The sequence below is a fragment of the Phodopus roborovskii genome, unplaced genomic scaffold, assembly GCF_943737965.1.
Source record: "Phodopus roborovskii unplaced genomic scaffold, PHOROB, whole genome shotgun sequence".
In the NCBI taxonomy this organism is placed as follows: domain Eukaryota; kingdom Metazoa; phylum Chordata; class Mammalia; order Rodentia; family Cricetidae; genus Phodopus; species Phodopus roborovskii.
In genome coordinates, this window is record NW_026126571.1 from 13346455 (window position 1) to 13361078 (window position 14624).

Sequence of the window (14624 nt, forward strand, 5' to 3'; positions counted from 1 at the left end):
TATTTAGTATTTCAGTTACAGTGGCATCACTTATAGGCTGTGTTTTATTGGAATAGCAAATACTCTTTTAGGGAATGAATGTTATTACAAATCTTTCATTAGTTCTCCTTTAGTCAATTAGCTCTGAGGATTCTCCATTGATATGATTCCTTGAACACTCTTCTTTGCCTTCAATTTTATTTTCCTATTCATTGTCACAGTCTTGATAATTATTCACCTTCTATTCCTACCGAAACAAACAGAAATAGGCCATCACGAATAAATTCCAATTCAGACAAAATCTTATTCCACCCTTGATATACTGTTAAAGGTATATTTGGCTTCCTATTTTTAATTCCCAGAATACTTTCACCAGTATTATTTTCTCCTGATCTTTTATGAGAAACAGATAATTATACTTTTGCTAATTCTATTAACATTAATCCAAATTTCTCCTTGCTAATACAAAGTTATACCCATTCCTAATAATGAAACCATTTTATATTTCATGAAAATCCATACATTTAAATTCTGCATATAACTTTGTACAAGCACAAGCTGTATTGGACAGAGCCAAGAGCCTTGAGGCTGTGCATAGGTAAGTGCTTTACCACTGAGCTTAACCCTCAGTCCAATAATCTACAATTAATTAATGAACAAGGACTTGCATTGAACACACTAGGTCAAGCTTTTGAAGATGCTTTTAAAGTATTGAGACAGCATTCAATTTGAGAGTTTCAGTACTCCTTGGAATACAATAAAACCTGATTATAACCGGAGAAGTATAACAAATGGTTCTGTAGACTTCCAAACTGGAAGATTCCATCAATCCCTGCAGAACATAACTGAAAGCCAGCTATAAAACCTGCCCCTTTCCAGCAAACCGGAAGAAAATTCAGGAGGAAGTTGTTGCAGTTTGAACAGGAATCCCTGTGCAGTTCTGAGAGAGTGTCTCACATTCAGTAGACTAGCAAAACCAAAGGCATCTTTCAGCTTATGTATATTAACACAAAACAGCAACAACAGCCGCAAAGGAAGGCTTGCAGAACTTTAGTTGACAAGAAAAAGCAACCAGAAGATCATGACTTATCTGAAGATGGCCAGAGTTCTAGGGAAATACACCAGGACTGGGGAGATCACCCAAATCCAGAGAAAGCTGATCTGCCAGTTGAGCGAGGTTATTCTCGGGAGACTCTGTCTCACTTCCACTCACAGTGTGTCCAGCCTGAGCAGGAATATCTCGGTTTAACTCCCTCATTCACTTCTGTTGGAAAGGCAGGACCTCTGGGACCCTGGTGGATGACTTGATTATCTTTCCCAATGACTGTGAATTCAAGCGGGTGCCCCAGTGCCCCAGCCGGAGGGTCTACATGCTCAAGCTTAAGCCCGGGTCCAGGAGACTTTTCTTCTGGATGCAGGAGCCCAAGACTGACCAAGATGAAGAGCATTGCCGGAAAGTCAATGAGTGTCTGAACACCTCCTCCCATCCCCATGCCTGGACACTGGGAGCAAGTGGGAGTGGTTGGTGGCCATGAGCTCTCAGCACTGGGCGCTGAGGGTGGACTGCAGAGCCTGTTGGGGAACATGAGTCATAGCCAACTCATGCACCTCATCAGACCAGCCAGCCTCGGAGGACTGGGTGGGCTTGGAGCCCTCAATGCGCCAGGCCTGGCCAGCTTGCTGGGGAGCAGCGGGCCTCCGGCAAGCAGCTCTTCATCCTGCTCCCCAAGCCAGTCGGCAGCCGTCACCCCATCTTCCACCACCTCTTCCACTCACACCACCCCAGCCCCTTCTGCCCCAGCAGCTGCCTCCTCGGTAACCAGTCCAAGACCCGCACCCAGCACAGCAGCCAGCCCGACCCAGCCCATCCGGCTGAGTGACCTCCAGAACATCCTGGCCACTATGAATGTGCCGGCAGGGCCAGGAGGCAGCCAGCAAGTGGATCTGGCCAGAGTTCTGACACCAGAGATCACGGTCCCCATCCTCGCTAATGCAGATGTTCAGGAGTGCCTGTTGCCCTACCTGCCCTCTGGGGAATCTCTGCTGCAGACTGACTGCAGATGAGATCCAGAACACGTTGACCTCACCCCAGTTCCGACAGGCCCTGGGTATGTTCAGTGCAGCCTTGGCCTCAGGACAGCTCGGCCCCCTCATGTGCCAGTTCAGCTGTGGAGGCCGCCAACAAAGGTGGTGATGAGGAAGCATTTGCCAAAGCCATGCAGAGTAATACCAAATCGGAGCCGAAGGAGGGCGACGCAAAAGACAAGAAAGAGGAGGATATGAGTCTAGATTAAATTACTCGCTGACCTTCCCCGAGTTGGAATTCATAGTTGTGTAATTCTGTAGTTGTGATAGTGATTCGTTGTACCCTTTCCTGTCCCACCCCACTAATAATGTCCTTTCTTGTACCCGCAAAAACAAAAAACAAACAAAAAGCAAAAACAACAATAAATAAAACACACTAGGAAAAACTGTGCTGAACATGCACAGACTTTTTTTTTTTTTTTTTTTTTTTTGTCATGACAAGTTTTTCTTTTTAGGTAGTGTCTACACTATATTGGTTTTAAAAGGAAACTAAACATGATTGAGAAGGATACTTCTAAGTTATCTGCAGATTCCTTGACATTTATAACAGATTTAGTATCCATGAATTGTGTGTCCAAGGACATCCTGGAGCCAGTCTCCAAGAGATGCTGAGGCCAAGGGAAGCACACTGAAGGCTTTCTGCAATATAGAATGCTCTGAACTGATAAGAAATTTTACTGGTGAACAATTTCATTTCTTGCATTCTAAGACTGAAGGTCTTTTGTTATGCAAACACTTTTCCTTGTCAGTTTGGATGATTTTCTAGGGTGAGTGGGTTGTTGATAGTCTTGCTAGTTGTCCCAGACTGACTTTCAATTCAAGGGATAACAGTATGTGCCACCGCACCAGGTTTATACATCCTGCCATGTACTCAGATGAGAAGTCACTCAGCATTTATTCAACAGCTTTAACAACAACAACAAAATATGTATTCATGCCTTTAAAAATCTCAATGGATGGTTATCTATTTTTTTAAATCCAACCTAATATGGTAAGGTGATCTCATTGTGGTTTTGATTTGCATTTTCCATTTATAGACATGAGTATTTTGTTTTGAGTGTATGCCTTGAGACAGTTTCACTATCCAGCCCTGGCTGGCCTGGCTAGTTTTAAGTCTTATGTTTAAGCCTTTAATCCACTTTTAGTGTATTCTTACATATAAGGGTCTACTTTCTTCTGTATTGGAATTGTCATTAGTGATTGGATTAAGGAGTGTCTAAAGAACTGGGGCTGACCGTGGCCTATACTTCCTGCTCTTTGAGAGGTTAAGGCAGGAGAATGGCCTTTTAATTGTCAACTCTACACAACCTAGAATCACCTGAAAAGAGACTCTCAACTGAGAAATTAGATAGATCAGTTCAGCCTGTGGGCATTTCAATGATGGGGAAGGGCTGTCGTGGTTGTTAACCCATCTGGCCCAATGCGTGTATCCCTATCCCCTAAACTGGACCCTGAACTGTATAAGTGAAGAAATCTAGTAAACAGTGACTCAAGAATAGACACGTCACTTAAAAGCCCTTCTCACAATTCTTGGCAACCCGTGGAAGCTGTACCCATGGCGTTCCCTGCATGACTTGCAGGTCGCTTAGCTGTGTCTCCTCTCTTGAGCAACTGTTACCCCTGTGGAGGAGTCTTGTGACCCTTTTAAGCTTTGAAATCTTCCAGGGACTTTCAGTTTTTGTTTACATCCCGAGACTTGTAAGTTTCCTTAACTTCCAGTGTCTTAATGAGCCTCTAACCTGAAAGGAATATTGCAATTTAGAGGAAGCTGCCAGACTAGATCTGAAATCTGCCTCTGAAGCACACAGGCTTGAGTCACAGTTAGACAGTATTCAGAACCAGAAACCCTGGGAATTAACTATTTATCATAAGAGCTCTGTTCATCCATCGATAGATGTAGTTATGGGTTTATAGGCTAATGGGAGGTAGTGGAAACTGTAGGAAGCACACCATAGTTGGGAGTGAGCAGATTCCCCCCACCACACACTTCCACCATGTCTCTCCACACTGTCTCTCCACAGCCCTAAAAGGAATCAAGAAAACCTGTAGAAAATGAAGGCTAAATAAGCTGTTTCTTTCTAAAACTGACTTCTCTGGTTATGTGTTCTGGGGTTAGAAAGCTAACACACACTTCATTAGGGAAGAATAGACCAGACCCATGCACATTGAAGTTGAAAGACTGCTCCTACCTCATAAAAATCCTGTGCTGCAACTGAGTAAGAAGGTCGTGGAAGGCTTCTGTGACAAGCCCTCCCTCCCCATTCATCCCCTGCCAAATAACAGCATAAAAAGGAAGCCGTCAAAGAGAACTCTTTAAAATTGTAATAAGGATGCTGAGGTGTAGGTCTCCACAATTGGTGACGTCTGGTGGGGGGTGCAGGTGGAGAAGAACTCTGTTGTTTTGTTTTGGGGTGGGCCACTGGGAGTTTGACCATGTTACAGAGAGTATATGGACAACACATATTGGACTTGCTTTATTATTTTTCTTATTTTGTTGGGGGGGGGGTGTTCAAGGTAGGGGCACAGGTAGAAGGACTGAGAAGTGAGTATGGTCTGGGTGTATGATGTGAAATTCTCAAAGAACCAATGAAATATTATTCTGGAAAAAAAAATCCTGTGCTGAGCTGGGGATGCAACTCAGGAATGTAATACCTGCCTAACATATGCAAAGGTTGGGTTCCATTCCAGTACTGTAAACTAAAAACAAAATAAGCCTTACTAGGCTTAAACAAGATGCTCAGACTAGTTTTCTTATTTAAAGCATTGATGGTGGCCTTACTTAGCTGGACACTCAACCACTACAGAATTAGAAGTACACAGCTAGTATGCCCTGCGGTTGGATACGGGCTACAGTGTACTGAGTCAGGAAGGGTTTCTCTCATTGTCTTCCTGCCTTCATCTGAAGTAGGAGAATTGTGTGATTCCTGTTCATTCTGTCTCCTGGATTTTGCATTCAGGCCAATTTTTACTGAAATCTGTGATGCGCTGGAGGACCATCCTCTGCCATTCTTATTCCTCCATATGGTGATGGATAGAACATGACATAGAGATTCATTAAGGATAACAGTTTTCCTTGGCAAAAAAAAAAGTAAAAGAGAAACACTTGTTTAGCATTCCCATGTTCATGCTAGCAGAGTGATCATGGCTGAGGATAAAATGGCAAACAAAGGTTAAGTATTTAACTTCTTCAGCTTCCAGCCCATATGGTTTCCAAATAGTGGTCTGTGATCTGTTATATTATAGAGGTTTTGTTATGGCTGTTTGATTTCAGTTGAGATTGAGGTAGAATAAGAAGGAAAAGGCCAATTATTGTATACTGACATATTGATTTATTTAGTGATTTACTTGAGCATGGCTGGCACTGCCTGTTTCTCAAGCATGACTTCACTTGCTATCTGAAACAGAATGGCCTGGAGACCTAGCTGAGACAATGGGCTGCTGCCCTTAACAACCAGCTGAATGCCGAGTTCACTTTGATAAAATCTCACTTGCTTATCCAAGCCATCTTATGGTTTTAGAGTATAAAATGAAAGCCGGGTCCTTTCAGGAGTCCCCCTATCTTCAGTCCACCCATGATACCTCCCCTCTTCCAGACTCACTGATGCGCCTTCCAAAAAGATTTCCATAGAAAGATGTCTCTAAAAATGCTGATGTCCCTTCGCATCATTTGTGTTCTGGACCTAAATACATACGTAATAGTGAATATTAATGGTCAGCTTGACAGAGTGTAGAATCATCTGGAAGCTGGACACTGGGAATGCCTGCAGGGGTCGGTTTCCTTAACTGAAAGGAGAAGGTCCTCTCTGCCCAGTTGCTGTTACCACTTCTGTGCTAGGAGTCTAGGCTGTATAAATCAAGAAGGGGAGGTGAGCATGAATTCATCTCTCCCTGCTTCCTAGTTGTGGGTGTGACGTGACAAGATGCTTGACTCCCTTGTCATGATGGATTATACCTTAGACTGTGAACCAGAAATAATCCTTCATCTTCTGTCAAAACAAGAGTAAAAGCAATCTAGATGGCTACTAGTGTCAAATGCATGCCTCGCTTTGCTCAGTGCTGGTGCACAGACCCCTGGTGCTGTAGGAGGTAGCAGTCTTATCTCAGGCAGGAGAAGTGTGCCATCTTTTAGAGGGAAATTGAGCCTTTTAAGGATCAAACAAATGTATGGGGCTGGAGAGATGGATCTGCAGTTAAGGGATCTGGCAGCTCTTTGGGGGACTCCGGTTTTGATTCCTAGCACCCACCTGGCAGCTCACAACTACCTGTAACTCCAGTTCCAGGGGATCTGATGCCATCTTCTGGCCTCTGTGGGCACCAATGACACATGTAATGCATATATATATATATATATGTATGTATGTATGTATGTATGTATGTATATATATATATATATATTCATTCACAGGTAAAATCTCTATACATGTCAAAAATAAATTTTTAATTAAACAATTTTCAAATAAGGTCTAAAAAGAGGTCTTATTTTTATTTGTTATTTCCCTGATTTTTATGGCCAAGGAATTATTTTGCTCAAAACATTTATCATTTAGGCAAATCCCAGGAAGATATTAGGACTGCTAACATAAAGGCACATACCACTTGTACCTTTATTTTGTTTAAAAGTGTCATAGTCATAGTAACCCATAATCCTCCATGCGATCTGTCAGCCACCAACAAATGCTATCGACTACTCATGACTAAAGCAGACAGAAAGTTCTTACGTCATGTCTGGTTTGCAGTGAATTTTGTCTGAGGGTAGAAAGTGACTTTATTTCTCTTATATCAGTTCCTTGAAATAAAGAAATGAGGACTTCAAGCATAATCTTGCTAGGATAAATCACAAGTTATGAGGGGGCTGCCTGGCTCCCAGTGTGCCTCAAAAGTAATGAGCAGGGTTGGACCCCAGTTTCATCCTGTGTGCAGTAAACTGGCCTGTCAAATGATAGCAGAGAAAATGATGGTTTAGTTTCTATAATACATAGAATTGCCTAAGAGAGGTTCATTCATTCATTCACTGAAGTTTTAGCATACACCAGGCAGAGTTCAAGATACTTGAGATGAAAAGGACCCAAAAGATCTTTAAAAAAATATTCTGCCCTGATCTTATAGAATATAAAATGTTTTAGTAAAAGGGGGGAATAATGTGTATTAGTGCATGCTCAGGTGAGGTGGTGAAAAAGAGATTGGAGAAAATAAAACATAGAATCAAAAGAAAAATAAATATATTCAAAGAGCCAAAAACCTCTGTACCTGCTCATGATCTAGGTGAGATGTGAATGAGGAACAGAATGGGCCGATGGGATGCTAAGTACACCAAGTTCAAAAGAATGGTCCAAAGTTAAAACAGACTATGATATGTTCAAAGGTTCAAGAAATCAGAATAGGCCAGAGTGTCTTTTTCACTGTGCTTTAGCAGAATTTGCATGAGCAAAGTGATCAGAGAGAAAGATCAGACAAATCCAGAGATCAGGAGGGGCAGGAGAGCTTCACCGACTCCTGGCTTTAACACAGACTTCACGTCTTGCTCTAATAAGAATGAAGCATCACTGAAAAGCTTTGCGCAAGGGAAGTTCATGATCTGATATGCATTTAGAAGAATGACTTTGTGTGCATGCATGTGTATTGGGTGGATGTGTGCACATGCTGTGTGTGTATGCAAGCATGGATGCATGTGCATGTGCATGTGCATGTTTGTGAGTTCACATGCATGTGTATGAGTGCATGAGTACATGCAAGCATGTATGCACATATATGTGTTTGTTCCTTCAAGTGTATGTGTATATATTTCTGCATGGAAAGGTAAGTGTAGGAAAAATAGACCCGGCATTCACTATTGAAAGCTACTGTGATAGACAGATTACACCGACTTGGACACACCGAGTAGGGAAGGTGGGAAGAAGTGTACACAGGAAATATTTGGGAAGTAACCCTCTAAAGGTAATTTCGTGGGTAAGAGTACTTGTTGAACAAGGATGAGGACCTGAGTTCAAATCCCTAGGACCCAGGTGAAAAACAGGGCATGGTTGTGTCTGCCTGCAACCCCAACTCTCTAGAGAGTGGAGAGAGGATTTGTTGCAGCTTGCTGGCCCAATCTTGACCCCTGTCTCCCCTTGGTCTTCATATGCACATTGGTGAATGCACTCATGCACACATGTGTACACATAACACATACATGTAAGTGATTGTGTGATAATAAAATGCTAATAATGCACCTTCAGTCTCAAGTACCTACATACTCTGCAAATAGGATGCTATCTTTCCCATTTAGAGAGATGGGTTTAAATTTGCCTACCTCTTGAATACGGACTAGTTTTATGATTTTCTTTACTCAACAGAAAGAGAAAAAAGAGGTTTGTGCCAATATCAAGACTTTGGTTTAGCTACTGAATTATCTATTTTCCTCTCTTAAAATCCTGCCATGAGATTGCCATATCAGAAAGCCTGTTCTGCTTACTACAAGCAAGAGCCAAAACATGCCAACTGCCAGCTGGAACCAACTCTGAGCATGGAAATGAGTCTCTCTGGATCTTCCAGGCAGCTTGTCAGTCAAGGTAATGACGTGAGAGATCCTTGATTAACCCAGAGAAAGAAGCAACAACCAATCCAAAAAAATTGTGATAAATAATAAATCAGTGCTTTTAACCCATTTTGTTTATTGCAATTGCTAAGCAACATTCTACAGATGAAACAAACATACCTGGGGTGTAAGGGACACAGAAGGAACATAACCAGAGGCCTGATTCTGGGGTCTTAACAGTAATAACAGAGATAACATGAAATAGCTTTTGATTATCTACCCATTACTCACTACTGTTGACTTTGTACTTGTATGAAGATGGTTTTGCTATTCAGGGATTCTCAAGTTTATTATTTTAGCCCTTGCTAGCTAGAATCTAAACATTTAAATGAACTACTCTGTTGCAAGGACTTTCCTACCAGTCTGGTCCCAGAGCCACATCAGTCCCAAAATAACACACAGAGACTCTGTTATAAAGCTGTTGGCCAATTACTAGCATTTCTTTTTTTTTTTTGATATTGTGTATTTTTTTTTATATTTTATAAAAAAAAGTAAAAAAAAAAAAAAAAAAAAATTTTAAAAAATTTTTGGGTGTTGTGGTGCCTTTTTCTAAAAAATCCTTTTCCTGTGGTAAGGGGCGCTGTCTTGGGGGATTCGAAGAAGATTCAGATATCCTAGCTGTAGTCTGTAGGGCTGTTTTGTTCAGCTGTTTGGAATGTAGGATCAGCTTGTACTCTGTTTCAGGCGGTCTGGTGTGATCAAACCACATTAGTCTGGAAGGAATCCACATCTTTTCATTTTCTGTGGAAACAAAAATAGAAATCCTTTTCCCCAGTAACTTGTTCTTCAACTTAAATTTTGGAGTCAAAGCGTGTTTTTTTTTTTTTTTTTGTGTTTTTTTTTTTTTTATTATTATTTTACATGTCGATCCCAGTTCCCTCTCCCTCCCTCCCTCCCCCCAAGCCATCCCTCCCTCCTTCCCTCCCTTTTGCCCTCTCTACCCTCTCCCATGCACTCTAAACACCCTCCCCCTCCCAACCCCCCACCACAATACAATATGTAGGGGAATGCCATCCAGTTGGGGTCATGTAGATCTGACAGGTCCTGTGAAGTAGGGACTAGGGCTTCTCTCCTATCTCTAGAATAAGGCAGTTATCCCTCCATGGGGGATATGTTTGCAAAGTCCTTTTGTGCACCAGGGATACATCCTGGCTCCACTGTCTGAGGTCTCTTAGACTGCTCAGACCTTCTGGCTGAGACCCATATTCAGGGGGGTCCGAGTCAGACCCCTGTTGGCTTCCCAGCTATCAGTCTAGTGGCCCTTAGCTCCTCCTTGTTCAGGTAAGCTGTCTCTATGTACTTCTACCGCATGGTCTTGTCCTCTCCATCTGCTTCTGGGTTCTAGTTTGACTCAGTGTTTATGTATGGGTGTTTGCTCCTGTTTTCAACAGGCATTAGTTGAGGACTCCATGGAGAAGTTAGTTGTTGATCTCACTCTCCGGGAAGGGCATTTATGATAGCCTTTCCACGGAAGCTGAGATTGTTAGTTGGGAGCAGTCTTGTAGTTCCCTCGACCTTTCTTTGTGTTCAACTTTATCTTCAAACCAATATTGGCTCCCTCTTTTATGTTCTCTCTCTCTCTGTCTCTGTCTCTCTCTCTCTTTCCTATTTTCCATTCCTAACCAGGCTCAATCCTCCTGGTCGCACATGCCTTCCTCTCCTCCCTCTCATTTTCTCCTACTTCTCTCTCCATTAGCTGTCCTCCCCCACTATACCTGAGGTCTGGGGGACTTGTCCCTTCCCAGTTCTGTGAGGGACTTTATATGAATCTCTTAGAATACAACTTGTATCCTAGTTCCTCTGGTGATGTGAATTATAGGCTGGTGATCATTTGATCTAGGTCTAAAATCCATATATGAGTGAGTACATACTGTGTTCCTCTTTTTGTGACTGGGTTACCTCATTCAGGATGGTTTCTTCAAGTGCCATCCACTTGCCTGCGAATTTCAAGATACCATTATTTTTTTCCTGCAGAGTAGTATTCCATTGTGTAGATGTGCCACATCTTCATTAACCATTCTTCAATTGAAGGGCATCTAGGTTGCTTCCAGGTTCTTGCTATTACAAATAGTGCTGCTATGAACATAGTTGAACAGATGTCTTTGTTGCATTGATGTGAATCCTTTGGGTATATGCCTAAGAGGGGGATTGCCGGGTCCTGTGGTAAACTAATTCCCATTTTCTTGAGGAACCGCCATACTGATCTCCAAAGTGGCTGTATGAGTTTGCACTCCCACCAGCAGTGGAGGAGTGTTCCACTTTCTCCACATCCTCTCCAACATAAGTCATCACTGGTGTTTCTAATTTTAGCCATTCTGGCAGGGGTAAGATGGTATCTCAAAGTTGTTTTGATTTGCATTTCCCTGATAGCTAAGGATGTGGAGCATTTTCTTAAGTGTCTTTCAGCCTTTTTGATTTCCTCCATTGAGAATTCTTTCTTCAGTTCTGTACCCCATTTTTTAATAGGGTTATTTGGTGTTTTGTTGACTAGTTTCTTGAGTTCTTTGTATATTTTGGAGATCAGCCCTTTGTCGGATATAGGATTAGTGAAAATCTTTTCCCAGTCAGTGGGCTGCCGTTTGGTCTTGTCAACTGTGTCCTTTGCCTTACAGAAGCTTCTAAGTTTGAAGAGGTCCCATTTATTAATTGTTTCTTTCAGTGTCTGTGCCCCTGGAGTTATGTTCAAGAAGCGGTCTCCTATACCAATTTGTTCAAGGGTACCTCCTACTTTCTCTTCTAAGAGGTTCAATGTGGCTGGATTGATGTTGAGGTCTTTGATCCATTTGGACTTGAGTTTTGTGCATGGCGACAGACATGGGTCTATCTGCAGTCTTCTACACACCCTCATCCAATTGTGCCAGCACCATTTGTTGAAGATGCTGTCTTTGCCCCATTGTATAATTTTAGCTGTTTTGTCGAAAATCAGGTGTTCATAGGTGCGTGGATTAATATCAGGATTTTCAATTCGATTCCATTGGTCTACCTGTCTATTTTTATGCCAATACCAGGCTGTTTTTAGAACTATAGCTCTGTAGTAGAGCTTAAAGTCAGGAATGGTGATGCCTCCTGATGTTCTTTTATTGTATAGGGTTGTTTTGGCTATCCTGGATCTTTTGTTTTTCCATATAAAGTTGATTATTATCCTTTCAAGGTCGGTGAAGAATTGTGGTGGGATTTTAATGGGGATTGCATTGAATCTGTAGATTGCTTTTGGTAAGATTGCCATTTTTACTATGTTTATCCTACCTATCCAAGAGCATGGGAGGTCTTTCCATTTTCTGGTATCTTCTTTAATTTCTTTCTTTAGAGTCACAAAGTTCTTATTATATAGATCTTTTACTTGTTTGGTAAGCGTTACACCAAGATACTTTATGTTGCTTGTGGCTATTGTAAAGGGTGATGTTTCTCTGATTTCTTTCTCTGCCTCTTTGTCGTCTGAAAAAAATAGGGCTACTGATTTTTTTGAGTTTATCTTGTATCCTGCTAGTTTGCTGAAGGTGTTTATGAGCTGTAGGAGTTCCCTGGTAGAGTTTATTGGGTCGCTTATGTAAACTATCATATCATCTGCATATAGAGACAGTTTGACTTCTTCCTTTCCAATTTGGATGCCCTTGATCTCCTTTTGTTGTCTTATAGCATTAGCTAGAACTTCTAGTACGATATTGAAGAGATATGGAGAGAGAGGACAGCCTTGTCTTGTTCCTGATTTTAGAGGAATTGGCTTAAGTTTCTCTCCATTCAGTTTGATGTTGGCAGTTGGTTTGCTGTATATTTCTCTTATTATGTTTAGGTATGTTCCTGTTATCCCTGACCTCTCTAATACCTTTATCATGAAAGGGTGTTGAATTTTATCGAAGGCTTTTTTCTGCATCTAGGGAGATAATCATATGGTTTTTCTTTTTCAGTTTGTTTATATGGTGGATCACGTTGATAGATTTTCGTATGTTAAACCATCCCTGCAATCCAGGTATGAAGCCTACTTGATCATGGTGGATGATTTCTCTGATGTATTTTTGAATTTGGTTTGCCATTATTTTATTGAGTATTTTTGCATCGATGTTCATCAGGGATATTTGTCTGTAGTTTTCTTTCTTAGTTGTGTCTTTGTGAGGTTTGGGTACCAAAGTTATTGTGGCCTCATAAAAAGATATTGGCAATAAACCTTCTGTTTCTATCTTGTGGAACAGTTTGAGGAGTAGTGGTATTAGTTCTTCCTTGAATGTCTGGTAGAATTCTGCACTGAATCCATCTGGCCCTGGACTTTTTTTCGTTGGAAGGCTTTCGATGACTGCTTCTATTTCATTTCGGGTTATAGGTCTATTTAAGTTGTTTGTCTGTTCTTGATTTAATTTTGGTAAGTGATAGTTATCCAGAAACTTGTCCATTTCCTTTGAATTTTCAATTTTTGTGGAATACAGATTTTCGAAGTATGACCTGAAAATTGTCTGGATTTCCTCTGTGTCTGTTGTTATGTTCCCCATTTCGTTTCTGATTTTGTTAATTTGCATGTTCTGTCTCTGCTTTTTCGTTAATTTGGATAAAGGTTTATCAATCTTGTTGATTTTCTCAAAAAACCAACTCTTTGTTGCATTGATTTTTTGTATTGTTTTCCTGGTTTCTATTTTGTTGATTTCAGCCCTCAAGTTGATTATTTCCTGGCGTCTGCTCCTGCGGGGTGAATTCGCTTCTCTCTGTTCTAAGGTTTTCAGTTGCGCTGTTAATTCATTTATGTGACTATCCTCTGTTTTCTTCATATGGGCACTTAGTGCAATGAACTTCCCTCGTAGCACTGCTTTCAAGGTGTCCCATAAGTTCAGGTATGTTGTATCCTCATTCTCGTTGAATATTAGAAAGTCTTTAATTTCTTTCTTTATTTCTTCTTTGACCCAGGAGTGGTGCAATTGCACATTGTTAAGTTTCCATGAGTTTGCAGGTTTTCTGCTATTTGTATTGTTGTTGAATTCCAATTTTAAAGCATGGTGGTCCGATAAGATACAGGGGACTATTTCTATTCTCTTGTATCTGTTGAGGTTTGTTATGTCTCCTAGTATGTGGTCGATTTTAGAGAAGGTTCCATGTGGAGCAGAGAAGAAGGTATATTCTTTTGTCTTTGGATGGAATGTTCTATAGATGTCTGTTAGCCCCAGTTGAGACATAACTTCTGTTAATTCTTTTGTTTCTTTGTTGAGTTTCTGATTTGTGGTCCTGTCTAGTGTTGAGAGTGGTGTATTGAAGTCTCCCACTATAAGTGTGTGAGGTTTTATATGAGCTTTGAGTTTTAGTAGTGTTTCTTTTACGAATGTGGGTGGCTTTGTATTAGGGGCATAGATGTTCAGAATTGAGACTTTGTGTTGATGGATTTCTCCTGAGATGAATATGAAATGACCGTCTTCATCTCTTTTGACTAGTTTTGGTTTGAAGTCTAGCTTGTTAGATATTAGGATAGCTACGCCTGCTTGCTTCTTATTTCCATTTGATTGGAAAATTTTTCCCAACCCTTTACCCTGAGGTAATGTCTATCTTTGGAGCTAAGATGTGTTTCTTGTATGCAGCAGAAGGATGGATTCTGTCTTCGTATCCATTCTGTTAATCTGTGTCTTTTTATAGGTGAGTTAAGACCTTTATTGTGGGGGGGGGGGAGGGAGCATGGTGGTTGGTGGGGGGTGGGTTTTTGGTGGGGGGGGGGGGGGGGGGGGGGGGGAAAATTTTTTTGTTCCCCTCCCGCGGGGGGGGTGGGGGGGTGGGTGGTGCCCGCCTTTTTTTGGGGGGGGGGGCCCCCCCTCGGGGGGGGGGGTTCTTCCTTCCATTTTCTCTTGGGGGGGGGGGGGGGGAAGAAAAAGGGGGAAAAAGGTGGTTTTGTTTTATAATTTTTTTTTCTCTTCTTTTTTTTTTGGTTGTGTGGGTTGTGGGGGGTGGTGGGGGGGGCTGGCGTGCCCTTTTAATTTTTTTATTATTAATATCGGTCTTTTTCGCTCTGTGGGGGTGT

General features: G+C 41.6%; 2 pseudogenes; both read left to right on the forward strand.

Moving 5' to 3' along the window:
- The window catches only part of LOC127235871 (transcription factor Spi-C-like), a 48715-nt pseudogene extending 47487 nt beyond the window's left edge, over positions 1-1228 (forward strand).
- Positions 1229-1232: 4 nt separating this feature from the next.
- LOC127235565 (proteasomal ubiquitin receptor ADRM1-like) lies at positions 1233-2273 on the forward strand (annotated as a pseudogene).
- The last annotated feature ends 12351 nt before the right edge of the window (positions 2274-14624 follow it).